The sequence below is a fragment of the Olea europaea genome, unplaced genomic scaffold, assembly GCF_002742605.1.
Source record: "Olea europaea var. sylvestris unplaced genomic scaffold, O_europaea_v1 scaffold2866, whole genome shotgun sequence".
Classification (NCBI taxonomy): domain Eukaryota; kingdom Viridiplantae; phylum Streptophyta; class Magnoliopsida; order Lamiales; family Oleaceae; genus Olea; species Olea europaea.
The window spans coordinates 77,809-88,564 of record NW_019247190.1 but is presented as its reverse complement, the minus strand read 5'-3'; the positions used below and the strand labels follow the sequence as shown (position 1 = coordinate 88,564).

Sequence of the window (10,756 nt, the reverse complement as noted above, 5' to 3'; positions counted from 1 at the left end):
GACAGCCTTTAATTTGGTTTTTAAAGAGATTTCACTTTTTAAATAGTAAAATATGAATTAAAAAATATTGGTCCACTTGACAGGCTTCATTACCTTTTAATGCACTTACAGCCGTTGTAAATTGGTGTTCTATTCCTGCCCTCATTGAAACATTTAGAAATTATAACCTCGCCCTTCAACATATTTGAATATTTTGTTGGGTATCTCTCTCTTGGCAAAAGAGAAGATGGTGGGAAGGGTATTTTTGGAATGTTTGAAAATTTTCCATCAAAAAAGGGTCCAAATATGGCAACAATTTGGTAAGTGATCTGACTTGACATATCTACTCAATGACCCACAATCACTGCACAATAAATTGTTTCCAAAAATTTAAGCACTGTCAAACAGACGCTAAGTTTTGTCTTCAACATAGAGATCCAAGTCCGTCTCATAGTTTTCCTTTTCTGGCAGTCACAAGCCAAAATTATTGTCTGTACCATTGTCTTAAGATCTATTTCTACTACATCTGCTATTTTATACAAACCTAATCGAAATTATCATCTTGCAAAATCAACCATACCAAAAGTAGAAAACGTGGACAGAAAGAAGAATGGAACACTGTTAAGTTAGCCATACCTAGCCATGGCTGAGAACTGTGGTAGACGACTTCGCCAACTTCAATCCCAGTTTCCTCCCATGTTTCTCTCCTCACTGTCTCTTCTAAGCTTTCTCTTGGCTGATGACAATATGTACAGTCAAAAGTTAGAGAAAAAATAAAACAAAGGAGAAATGCAATGCGACAAAAATGAGGAAATTACAGTGTCGAAATTGCCAATTTTGCTCAATAATTCTTTCGTTTCTTTGCCTTTCATATGTATAGAATTTACAGAGACGTATAAGGAAAACCTCGCTATACAAAAAGGAAAATTAATCTCCCTGATTTTATGTGATTTGTCTAAGCCATACAAGGAAACCCACAATAGCGGCTCAAATACCCCCCTCAAATTGATGCAGGTGAGTCCACAAGCATCAATTGGTTGACTAGAAAATTATGTCGGAGACAAGTCAAAAGATTTGTGAAAATATGTGCTACTTGTTGACTAGAGGAAACATGGGGAAGAGCGATAACCTTAAGATCATAGGCATCTCGGATGTAATGATAGTCCACTTCGATATATTGAGTGCGTTCATGATAGACTAGAATAGCCGCAATTTGTATAGCATTAGTGTTATCACCATAGACAGACGTAGGTTGAGAAAAATCAAGTTCTGCAAGACCACGCAACCACACAATCTCAGAACATGCAACGAGCATGGCTTGGTATTCAGCTTCAATGGAGGACTTAGAAACACAATCCTATTTCTTACATATCCCAAAAACGAGAGCATCACCAAGAAAAAGACACCACCCAATAGTAGATCTACGAGAATTAGGACATTCAACCCATTCAGCATCACTATAAACAATCCTAAGAGGTGTCCCTTGAGGGAATAACAGGCCACGATGAGAAGTCCCAATAAGATAGCAAATAAAATGCGGTGGACAGTTACCAAATGTAGGTGACGAGAGGCGTCCATGAATTTGCTGACAGTGTGAACTGTGAAGGAAATTTCCAAACGTGTGATAGTAAGATAGATGAGACTGCTAACTAACTTCCGATATAGAGTAGGATCTGGAAGAATATCATCTTCGTTTTTTTACGATATTTAATATTAAGCTCCAACAGAGTATCAACAGAGGAGGCTTCAGATAAATCAGCCAACCTAAGTAAATTTTGAATATACTTATGTTGATTTAAGAAGACATCATGCGGTGTAGTACAAACTTCTAAGCTCAGGAAGTGATATAACCCATGTCTTTCATATGAAAAATCGAGTGAAGATGCTGCTGAACCTTTTGAATAAGGTAGTGATCAAATCAAGAGATTATAATATCATCCACATATGCTAAAAGAAGGACAATGCGAACCGTACTCTTGTGAAAGAACAAAAATGCTTCTTACTGACTCTACTAAAGGGAAAATTCAGAAGAGTGCGATGAAACTTGTCAAACCATGCTCGAGGAGCCTACTTAAGACTATACAATGAATGTTTTTGCTTACATAGAGAGTCAGTTGAGAGAAGAGGCATATCAGATGAAAGTTTCATATGAATGTCTTCCTTAAGATCTCCATGTAGAAATGCATTTTTTTACATCCATTTGATGTAGACACCAAGACTAGAAAGGATCGAGTGATAACAAAAGGTGAACAGTGGTCATTTTAGCCACGGGAGCAAATGTCTCATCATAGTCGATTTCATATTCTTGACGATTATTCAAGGCAACTCATCGAGCATTATAACGCTCAAGAGACCCATTACAACGAACTTTGATCGAGTACCCATTTACTCCAAATGGGTTTCACAGTTGGGAGACATGGCACAACATCCCAAGTTTGGTTAGCTTCAAGAGACTCAAGTTCTACGTTCATTTCTTGTTGTCAACATTCTTATTCCATAGAGCCATGGGAAGAAAAATCATACCTATTTAATGGTGTCGAGGAACACGTGAAGCGAGATGAAGAGTGACGAGAGGAGGTGGAATATCATCTAGTGAAGAATCCGATGTCGTAGGTGGAGGATCAAGAAGGCTCGAAAAGAGACGGTCATCGGAGAAAAAGGCTCGAGAACCGTGACTGGTGTAGCATGCCTGCGAGTATAAATCGAACCTGTCTTGTACTGAGAGAATTTTGAAGAAAAATCAAGCAAGACAAGGAACACAAAAACCAGCAATTTTTTGAAGTGAAGAAAGTTTGATTTTCCAAAAAACATTTTGAGAAATCATAATGCAATATGTTGTAGGATCATAACATACATATCCTTTTTTAGTCTTACCATATCCTAGAAATGCATACTTGACGATTGGGGTGTAAGTTTTGTCCTTTCATGTGACTGTAATTCAAAAAAACATTTTGAGAAATCATAATGCAATATGTTGTAGGATCGTAACATACATATCCTTTTTGAGTCTTACCATATCCCAGAAATGCATACTTGATGATTGGGGTGTAAGTTTTGTCCTTTCATGTGACTGTAAATGAACAAAACAAACATAGCCAAAGGAACGGAGATGAGCATATGTGGAATGATAACCAAATAGCATATAAAATGGAGAAACATTATCAATAGTAGAAGAATGCAATTGATTTATAAGATGAATAGAGGTAGACAGAGCTTCACACCCAAGAACGAGAGAGAACAGAAGACTCAATCAAAAAAGCTCTAACCATGTCCAAAAGGTGATGATTTTTACGTTCTGCGACCCCATTTTGTTGGGGTTGAAGGGCAAGATCTCTAAAAAATAATACCATTGGTCTGTAAGAATAAGAACGATTGAAACGTATTAGATTTATATTCGCCTTCCGAATCAAACCGTAAGATCTTGATCAAGGCAAAAATTGGTTGTTAATGAAGGCAAGAAAAGCATGAAAGGAAGTGAAAACCTCACTCTTTGCACGAAGAAAATAAACCCATGTGAAGTGACTATTATCATCGATAAATGTAACAAAATATTTATAATGGGCATGAGATACTATAGGTGCTATTTCCCAAACAGCACTATGAATAATATCGAAAATATGCGAAGCATGAGAACCGTGAGAAGGAAACGGTAAAACTTTACTCTTAGCAAGTTTACATGAAGCATAATCAAGAGAAATAGATGAAATTGAAGCAGAATTCTTATTATTACCAAGCAAACTAGAGTTTAACAAATATTGTAATACATTCGAATTGGGGTGTCCCAATTTCTTATGCTAATAAAAAATATCAAAAGTAGCAGAATTGCAAACAATAGGAATAGAGGAATAAAGTTCCAATGGAATAGGCTTCAGCGAAATAGGAAAGAGACGTCCTCCTTAGACCCCATCATGATCATCCTTCAGGACATCTGATCCTACACAAGACAACCAAAAAGAGAAAAAGACACAACGCAATTGCTATAAACAAGTTCACCAACAGAAATATGATTAGTTAATACACTAGGATAGACAAACATTAGATAAATTTGGTGATACATCACCACGGCCGAGATAGGGAGAGTATTATCATTGACAGTGTGTATATGAAGAGGTCCACTATACGATCTAAGATTACTAAATAATCAAAGATCATAACTCATATGGTTAGAAGCATCTGAGTCTAATATCCAAGAAGAAGTAGTTGATGTATTAAATGAGACACCTAAGGCAGACAAAGCAGAATTAACCAATTGTTGGATCATCTCAGGAGTGGTGGAGTTTTGTAAAGGACTGGGAAAGGATGAAACTTGAGTTGAAGCACTAGGCTGAGTAGAACAGGAGCCGAAAGTGACAGCAGGAACATAATTTGCGCTAGTCCTGCGGGAAGGACGAGTACGACACTCCTTAATTGCATACATCTTTTAGGACACTGAAGAGCTATATGACCAAATCCCTTATAACTACAACACTGCACAACAAATATATCTTGATGCTTGACTTTCTCTTGCGCAACATATGCAATAGAAATCGACGCTCCTTGCTTATGATGTGGCTCTAAAGAAGTATGAGTAATAAGTCATTACTCTTCCCTCAGCAACTCACCCAAACAGCCCTCCAATGTTGGAATCATTTCACGTTTCATAAGATAAAACTGGATGGATTCAAATTCAATTTGCAATTTAATTTGAAATTGATCCCTCTTGGTGACTTCATGCACAACTTGGATAGTAAATTCTTAGATGATACTAAGCATAGATAATATCTATGTACTCAGTCGAAATGTTAGAAAAATCAAAATAATATTCTTCAATCAAACGAAAGTCCTAAGAAAAAATTTTCAATTCAAACTCCAACTGAAGCCATCGAGCATTGTTGCTTTGAGAGTAAATTTTCTGCAAGTACTCCTACACAAAACGAGCTGACTTGTAAAGCCTTAGATTAAGTACAATCTGAGTATCAACAGAGTCGATGATCCAGGCCATAATTAAACAATCCTTAGTTTTTCATGCAAGATACTTCTCATTCTCCTTCTCTTGATCAGGTGGCGGAAGACTTTCATAAATATGTCCTCACAAATTGCCTTTGCCTTTAATTAATAACTGAAAATGAAATGCCCATGACGAGTAGTTTTTCCAGTAAAGTGAATGCAAACGAAGTCATTTTTCTCAGTTGACATAGTGAAATCGTATATAATTAATCACAATCCAACCAATTAAATAAACAATCCAACAATTATCCAAAACAAAAGCCCAATAATCACAATCAAACCAATTAGACAGCCCAACAATTATCCAAAGAAAGGCAGCCCAACAATTATCCAAGACAAAAGCCCAACTATCAACTGCCCAAACCAATAGTCTCAAAGGGAAACATGGCTTGCTGAACCAAAACCAAAGACCAATACACGCGACGGACGAAGAAGACTGCGATGAACAACTTGCTCAAACAAAACTGAAAAACCAAATGCGACGAGAAGAAGAGACCTGCAGATGACGAGAAGGAGAGAACTCAGATAACGCCAGAACATCAGATGGCGCCAAAAAACACGAATCCCAACAGTAGACAGCGCTGAAAATGCGATCTCTTGGCGATGCTACGAAGAACAGAGGACTAAGTGCGGACTGCTAAAAGATTTAGCTGAGGACTAAGTGCGGACTGCTAAAAGATTTAGCTAACACCGTAAATCACATGCTCGAGTAAGTCAATTTCTGGCTCTGATACCAAGCCAAATTTGATCGATAACTCTTTCATTTCTTTGCCTTTCATAAGTATAGAATTTACGGAGATGTATAAGGAAAATCTTGCTATACAAAAAGGAAAATTAATCTCCTTGATTTTATGCTATTTGTCTAAGCCATACAAGGAAACCCAAAATAGGGCCTCTAATAGAAATTTCAATGATGGAATGTGATACTAGATGTAAACTTCCCCATAATGATACGATTAGATTATCAAGTTCCTCAAATCTGTATAAAAAGTGGCTCAAAAGTGGAAGGATCGATCACATGATTCACATACCTCTATAAAGCCAGCAAGGCAACTCAACATCCGAGGCATGAATCTTGGTTGTCGACTTAATAGAACACGGTCATTTTCTTTATCTATGACTAACATAATCACAACCTGTTCATTACAATAACCATAGAGAAAGATGAGCATTGATCCATATGACATGTCAAATTTTCAGCTAAATAAAAAACTTCACGTACTGGATCAACTCGAGGATAGATCCTCTTTTTACACGACTCATTTGAGCACTGCTTCCTTCTACCAGCTTCCATAGGAATTGTCTTACCACCACAAAATCCACAAAACGAGCTATGTTATGCCATTCTATCAAGGCTCTGGCCTGACCAAATACAAAAATGAGAGAATTCACACACAAGTTTTTGTAAGCTACAGCATTTGGAGATTGACAACGCGCAACTTAATGCAAAAATCGGGTGATGGCAAATTGAACTTCCAGTAAGAATCCTTCAGAATCCATCCTTGATTTCCATCGACATTCCTCTAAAATACCAAGTTTAAGGAATTTAAAGATGTTAAGCAACCGTCAGTCCCACTCAAACTAGCTGCCTTGTCACCTTGTAAATAATCATTTCTTCAATTTTTTAATTTTCCACTAGCTCTGTTATTGAGATGATGCTCAAGCTCAACAGCATACATATTGCTTGTAATTGAAAGCATATATTGGATGAATTGGAAATTAGTATTCTTTTTCAATGAATGAACAATTAAGAAATACTAGCGCGCACACATTGACAAGCGATTTTTCAAAAAAGCTTCAACGTGATATGTTGTCGACATGCTGATTAAAATAATATTTTTAAATTTTAAATTTAATAGCTAAAGTATTAATTTTTGCATACTTATTACATCCACTATAAATAGTTAAATAACAAATATAAATCAAACTTGACATTAGTTGGGGTAAAATGGTAAATTGTGGTGGAAAAAAAGTTAGCCTTCGTTTTAGAGTTAAAAAATATTTTACCTGACATAAATACGAACCTCGCTTTTGTGTTTGAATTGAAGGTAAAGTGGTAATTGACTTGTTAAAAAATTAACCACTTCAAATTTTTACGAACAAGTCATAACTTTCCCTTTCATATTAAGCCCCTGCTCGGTATGGATTAAAATTCAATTAAAATTTCAAATCAAATTAATAATTAATCTTGACACACCTTTCATAGACCCACAACTTTTCAACCACACATATCATTTAATTTTATCAAATGTTACTAAAAATTGAAATTTAATCTCCACCAAACAAGAGCTAAAAAATTCTTTAGTTTTTTTGAAAATGCAAGCACGCCTTCTTAAAAAATTAGTGCTTCACTCATTTGCTGTCAATTGAAAAATCCTCCGTAAGGGACCTCCATTATTGTACGGTCAAAATCCACCCTCCATGAGGCTTTTCCAAGTTTCTTACCACTCTTTATTAATTTTCATTTTTTTTACATGGGTTTGCTTACCTAACACAAATTGGACATGCCACGAGGTTACTTGATACATGTCAACGATGTGTCGGAGACGTACCGGTGTTTGGTATATGTAAGACACCGATATGCCAACGCCAGCAGCATCTTGGTGCTTCCTAGATGAACAGAGACAATCCCTAGGCAAACAAAACCAGCCAATTCTTTGCCGGCTTTGCAATATGCATAATTATACATTCGAAGCACAAAAGCACCATGGCAGCACCAAGATATCCGCCAATAAGTTATTGAGTCACCTTCAGATTTTTTTGTGAATTAAGGTTTAGGCAATTCTTGCAAAGAAGTGCAAACTCGACTAAACCCATATACTCAGGTATTCACTTTAAAATGTACTAAATGACCTATCAAAACTAATGTAAAAGAACACGATAAGGGGAAAAAATTACGGAAGTGCTCCAAGAAAATATGCAAGTAGTCAGAGGTTTTCTTCTATACCTTTCCTCCTACTCATTATGTTTTTCACTCTCATAAGATTACAAGTTAGATAGCTTCACACACAAAATATTATTATCACCACTACATTATCCTGTCCTGCATTGGAAATTGTGTAAATAAATCCCAAGTTCTTATTTTGTATCTTCTAATTTTTATAATGAATAATACTAGATCACTTATAAATAACTTATCTTTTATTTTCACTTTCATGATCATCAATCAAGAGTCAAGAGAGTTGTAACACCCCGTATTTTTCTTACTATGTGAATCTAAACTTGTCATTTAGCATAAATGATTTATTTGTTTACATGAACTTTTAGAAAATTATTTGAGTCAAATATTTAAAGTTGATAAAAATATATCAATATTATACTCGTTTTATAGCTCGTGTTAAATAATATAATTTGGAATCAAGAAAAAGTAATTTTGGGTTAGTCATGTCCGAGTTATTCTAATAAAAAGAAAAGTGTTAACCTTTAATATTTTATATATATATATATATATAAAACGAAAGGCAAAGAAAAACGATACGATTCATGTAGGAATTCCAAAAGATAGTAAACATAATTACTAAAATGATTATCCTAATTAAGTATTAATTAAATTCATTGATTTTAAATTTATGTCACCAACCTTTTGAATTCCTTGTATGTTACGAGCGAGTAATTATATATATGGTACGAGATGAGAGTGTTTTATATTAGAAATTTTATGAGTTCATTTTAACACACACACTCTATTTATTTTCATATTATCATTTCAATTGACTTTTGTTTCAGAATATTGGGTGTTAATTGAGGCAAGAATATATGGTGCAAGTGGTAAAATCTTATTCTTGATATTTATGTAAATTTGGCATGAAATACTATAAGGCCTTCGGGTCGAATTATATGTTAAATCCTTCGGGATGGACCGTCAGGTCAAAGAAAAGAAGTTAAATCATACGGGATATGGGGATTCTTAATAAATTCCTTGAGCTATTGGAATCGCGACCAGTTGCTCTAAATTTAAGAAATGTCGGTATGTTATGTCATATTATGTTTATATCATGTTATAAGAATATGCATGTATTTTTACTGAGTATTTTCAAAATACTCACTCTTACTATATTTTCAGATGAGAACGGATCATGTCGATGCGTGGAAGATTGACAAAGCGATGCTAATGGGGTCGTCAAGTAAATTTTCTAGAAAGATAATTGTCCACTTTTATTTGAAGAATATCGTATGCATGTTATTTAATATGTTGTTCAACCATTCAATATGTTATGTTAAATTTTAAATTAATAATTTCAAATCAAGTATTTTCGATATATTTCCGCTTAAATTAGATAGAGAAAAGTTTTGGTAGCACCTCGAGCTTAATTTAATTTAAAAATAATATAATAATATGAAAAAGAGTTCGGGGCGTTACAAGAGTAGTTGATTTTCGCTCAATAACAAGTATCTTTTTCCACAATGACATGATGCTTAAGCCACTAATGACCTATAACCCAGCTGCAACAGTGTTTCTCAGCCAATAACATACATTGGTGATCGATAAAAGTTTATCAAAATTTCAGTTTGATCGTTAAACTTCATTCTGGTTCGAATTACTCACTAAACTTAAACCTAGAATTCAAATGCAAGTAAAATTTTCAAAACAGAAGATTAAATATTTCAACATAGAAAATGATAATCGGAAGTAAAAAAGACCAAAGATACATAGGCTTACATGCCTAGAAAGCAACACTTACGTGGCCAGCAACCGCAAGCTCACCCATTGCTTTTGCATCAGCCCAATCAGTGGCTACAATAAGAGTTCTTAACTCCACAAATCAAAACTGTCTGGTCTCCAGTTCACTCACCAAGCCACTAGCATTACATACTTCAACAGCCCAATAGACAACATCATCCTCGTATTTACAACCTAAATACACCAACGAATCCTCACTCAGACTCACTTCTGAACTCTCCAAGAAATCCTTACACTCCCTGAAACTCAACCACCCAAGATGCCAATAAGGCCCATCGACAGGAGAATCGGCGGCCGTGCCGGCCAACGGTTTTCCCTTTCTAAAAGGCAAGACCTTGAAATCAGGGTTGTTGTGGAAGCTCTCTCAAAAAGATCTTTAAACGGTGGTTTTCCAGGCTCAATCAAACGTACCTTTCTCAACCAACAACTAGTCCAATCGGCTCCAAGCCACAACCAATTGATTCACCTTGGTTGCTATGCAATCTTACCCACTTAGGACAAAAAAAGATGATAATTTATGGCCACAAAGGCTAGGAGAAGACACCACAAAAGTATACTATGAAAGAACCACCAATTGCACATGTTATACAAGCGTTCTGGACACTTCTGAACACCTTTTTCTCACACAAAAGGGGGGCAGCCGGAATTCACTATTTCTTCTCTCAAAATCACACAAAACATCATATGAAAATGGTTAGGGTTATAACCAAATATATACTCTAGGGTTAGGCTTTAAGTTGGGCCATTGAAGGGGTAAACGGGCCAAGATTCAAGTCATCCATAAGGAATACAATTGGGTCGGGTGTAGCTCATGGACTTGGTTGTTAGACTTATTTCATTCATTGATCTATGTCTATGAAATAATATTAACCCACGTTAACATCATAGCCCGAGATTTATTGGGTATCAAAAAACCCAACTACTAGGGTAAATGGGTTCCTGACTGTGACTCAAAAGGAGGGTCTTCAGATTCTGAAGTGCAGAGTGAGGAGATAATGGATCAGTTTGTTTTGGGGTTCTTGATCTTATAGGGTTGCCTGCAAAGGCATATGAGTTTAGGCTCATTGTGGAGAGGTGGAGGGAGTGAGAAGAAAGTTTGTATTTTGGTCC

General features: G+C 35.7%; 1 pseudogene; it reads right to left on the bottom strand.

Annotated features, from left to right (window-relative positions):
* Positions 1-523: 523 nt before the first annotated feature.
* On the bottom strand, positions 524-10,711 carry LOC111384202 (annotated as a pseudogene).
* Between the last annotated feature and the right edge of the window lie 45 nt (positions 10,712-10,756).